Source organism: Lontra canadensis, unplaced genomic scaffold (genome assembly GCF_010015895.1).
Source record: "Lontra canadensis isolate GAN:19392208 unplaced genomic scaffold, GSC_riverotter_1.0 scaffold2, whole genome shotgun sequence".
In the NCBI taxonomy this organism is placed as follows: Eukaryota; Metazoa; Chordata; class Mammalia; order Carnivora; family Mustelidae; genus Lontra; species Lontra canadensis.
Window position 1 is genome coordinate 43,589,021 of NW_022630996.1, and position 3,579 is coordinate 43,592,599.

The window sequence follows — 3,579 nt, forward strand, 5'->3', positions numbered from 1 at the left end:
TTCTTAAGACAGGAGGGCAAAAGGTTCCATCAGAAGGCAGGTTTATACAGAGGGATGTTCCATGAGGCTGAGAGAAGTGGCATCTGCTGTCAAGGTCTTCAGATGCTCTTCTGAGCTCACTCACCCAGCCCTCATTCCCCAGGGAATGCAGTCATCCTGGCCTGGGCAGTGGCTCTGTGTGGTCCAGTCTGGCTCAGGCTATAGCACTGGCTTCCTTCTGGCATATGAGACAAGGGCCTTGTGATCATTCTGCCCAGAGTGGAGGAATCTTGGTGACAAGATACCACACCATGCAACCCAGAGCAAAACCCTGGCTCTGCAGAACTGCATGTGGCTGCTCATCTCTGGGTCCAAGGTTTCATCTGTTTGGTGATTCAATATGCCTTCCTTTAAAAGTCTGACTAGCAAGATTTCAGCCCCGTCTGCCTTGAGGGAGTCTCTTTAAAATGCTATTTATAGTGCATAATCAACATAATCCTATTTGCAAGTACAGTATCATACATAATGAACCACTTGATTTGCAAATTTCCTAATGCCATTAATCTGACAACTTTTGTGCCAGGTCAGACTGCCTGAGCAGGCTGCTTCAATGATAAAATCTCAAGGCTGCCCCCTTGGTTTATTTCCAGTGTGTTGGTGTGGATTATAGGAAGGGGATGCTCTGTAAAGGAGGTGTTCCCTGTACCTTGGTTGGGCCTCTTGCAGTTGTTACAGGCATCAGATGGTACTGGATGAGATGCTGGGTAACAGGGCTCTGTTTCTGAGCTGGTATCTCTGGTCTGTGTGACTGTGGACCGCTCAGCTTCTGGGGGGGGTTGGACTAGTTGGACACTCCGTGATTCCCTCCTCCCAGGCGACCTTCCCAAATTCTCTGAGTGACCGTCTTCCATCATTCTCTCAGTCTCGTGTGTGTGCGCGTCTACCACCTAGCCAATAGGTGTTATTTTGAAGTTAATTACTTAGTCTGTTTCCTTCACTAGGATGCAAGTTCTGTAAGGGCAGGCGCTGGGTCTCATTCACCTTCCACCCCCAGCACTAGGAGGTAACTGGCACACACCTGCTGATCTGAACTGGGGTAAGGTCTCTTCAAGCTATGAAAGCCCATGATTCTAAGTTAGGCACTATTCAAAGAATTGCAGAGAGAAGTCAAACTGGGAATGTATTCAGGTAATATTGGCTGATAAATCTGATCATAGGCAGTGACTTAAAAAGTTGAGCTAATGATTCTCATCTTTGATTACACATTAGAATCATCTGGAAAACTTACTAAGAAACAAAAACAATGCTCCTCCCCTCCCCAGGGTTCTGATCTAATTCCTCATTGTTTTGACCATTTCCTTTTACCATTCCAGTGGCAGTATCGTAGCCAATGAGGTTTATCCGAGGCACGATTATTGCTAATTGAAAACTTTTCCCAGACTCTTCCCCCTTGTCCTCTGCCCCCTGCCCCTGTCCCCCTTGATCCTGTGTACAGCCAGGGTTAAGGAAACCTGACTGCCCCAAACCTTGCTCAAAGTCGGTATCAAGCTATTACTATCTATTGGATGTTTTAGCTTCATACATAAAACATCAAAGTAATACATGCTCATTGTACAAGAAACTTAGAAAAATTCATACAAGTAGAAGATAAAAATACCTGTAATTTTAATACTCAGAGAAATTTACTTTTTTACATTTTGTTTTATCTCCTTCCCAACATACATCTTTCTAAGAAAAACATAGATTCTGTTTTGTAACTTGCTTTTTTTCACTTAGTGGTATATTGTAAACATCTTTCTGTGTCAATAAAAACGTTTATTTGCTACTATTAATTTTTCATAGGCAGAACAAATGAGTTGTGCTTCCTTCAACCTCCTTCTCTACAGATCTAGATACATTTAGAATTTAAATTTGTTTTGAAAATGTTTTTCTTAAAATCTCAAACAACCATTTTCCACACACTGCATCTAGTAAGGAATATTTTCTATTTTTTGGCTATTTATTCTACTGTATCAGTTTTACAGATACAGCAGTAGTTCTGAGAATAAAAGATCATGCCAAATTGGATTTCTATGATTGTGTTAACACAAAACAACCTGCACTTAGATTCTAAATTTCCCTGGAGATTTTTCATAAAAAAATACAGGTTTGAATTCTGTACACAGGATACACAAAACCATGGTTCCCAGACATCAAACAGTAGAGATTTTGTAAATATATGTAAACATAACACTAATAAACTTAGTCTTTAACTGAAATTGTAGTCTAGAAACAGAGCACCAACAAAGTTGTAACCTGAGTCTTTGTAAAGAGTAAAAAGAAAAATGAAATAATTAAAAGAAAAAAAATCACCAGAGATACCTGTGCAAATTGTCAGATTATCCATGGAACCCCTGAATCTTTTAGAGATTCTGAATCGAGACATTTTTCTTTCCCCATGCAACTCCCCACCATCCAGGACAAAGGTTTCAGAAGCTCTGGAAACTACCTGCCATATTGAGCCACTGTTACTAATACTGATACTAAACACTAACGCAGAGTGGATTTCACCTGGTCTGTCCCAAGGTCACCACTTGCTCCCTCGGGGGTATATGAGAAAGTCCATAGACATACCATTCACCAGACTCACCCAATGCAATGTCCTGTGCCTGAGTATACATTCATCCCTTGCTTATCATCTTTCACACATTCCTGAAAACCCTGTCACTGAGTTGAGTGACAAGCTATTAAACAGAAAAGTATTTTCACTCATCCTAACGAGAAAAATTATGACTAATTTCATTCTTACCCAGGATACCTAACCACATTTCACTAACACATTACAAAAGGCAAATTATCTTAAGTAATATACAACAGTATGAAAATAAATACATGTGATCTGTGGATGAAAAGTGGTGAAAGTTCACCCAGGGAGAAAGAGAAGGTTGGCCGGCAGGTGGCGCTGGGCAGAGGAGGGGGTGTCAGGTGAGTGACGAGGCAAGGTTGCCCACGCTCAGGGGCACTCTCATACTGCATTTAACCCAAAACTAAAGCACCCAAGAACACCTTTATGGCAACATAAATGTGAGAGGCTTTGGAAACGTGTGGAAATGGTGCATGTGCCCCACAGACTGAAGATTCATCGAAGCTGCATCCTTCCCGCCCCTGTCCCTTGGCACACACATCACAGCAAAATCCAAACGTGAAGCACAATTTGCATTTGTTCCACATGATACTAACAAGAAACTCCTGTATTGAGTGTGGTTTTGACTGGAACTGTGATGTTGAAATAGCCCTTCCCATGGTATTTATTTAGTGTGTTTTTGAATGAAAATCGGTATACCAAAATAAAAAAAAAAAAATTAAAGAGGTGCCATTGCCTGAAAACTGGTTTAATTTTTCAAAAGCCATTACGGTGAAGTGTCATTAACTGAAAGTCTGTCAGGTGAGTCTGGATAAATACGCCCTAGTCAGAGCCGTGTTTTGGTTCTTTAGAAGTGAGTAATGTAGTTCTGGATATTTCATCTGTATGGGTCATTTCACCGATCTGGATAAAGTCCAGGATTTCTCATAATGAGTCTGCTTTTTAATTTTCCTAATTTTAATTTCCATTAAAGAGAG

The 3,579-nt window shown here is 40.9% G+C and overlaps 1 pseudogene; it reads left to right on the top strand.

Annotated features, from left to right (window-relative positions):
- Positions 1-1,342: 1,342 nt before the first annotated feature.
- On the top strand, positions 1,343-1,424 carry LOC116879053 (annotated as a pseudogene).
- Positions 1,425-3,579: the final 2,155 nt, after the last annotated feature.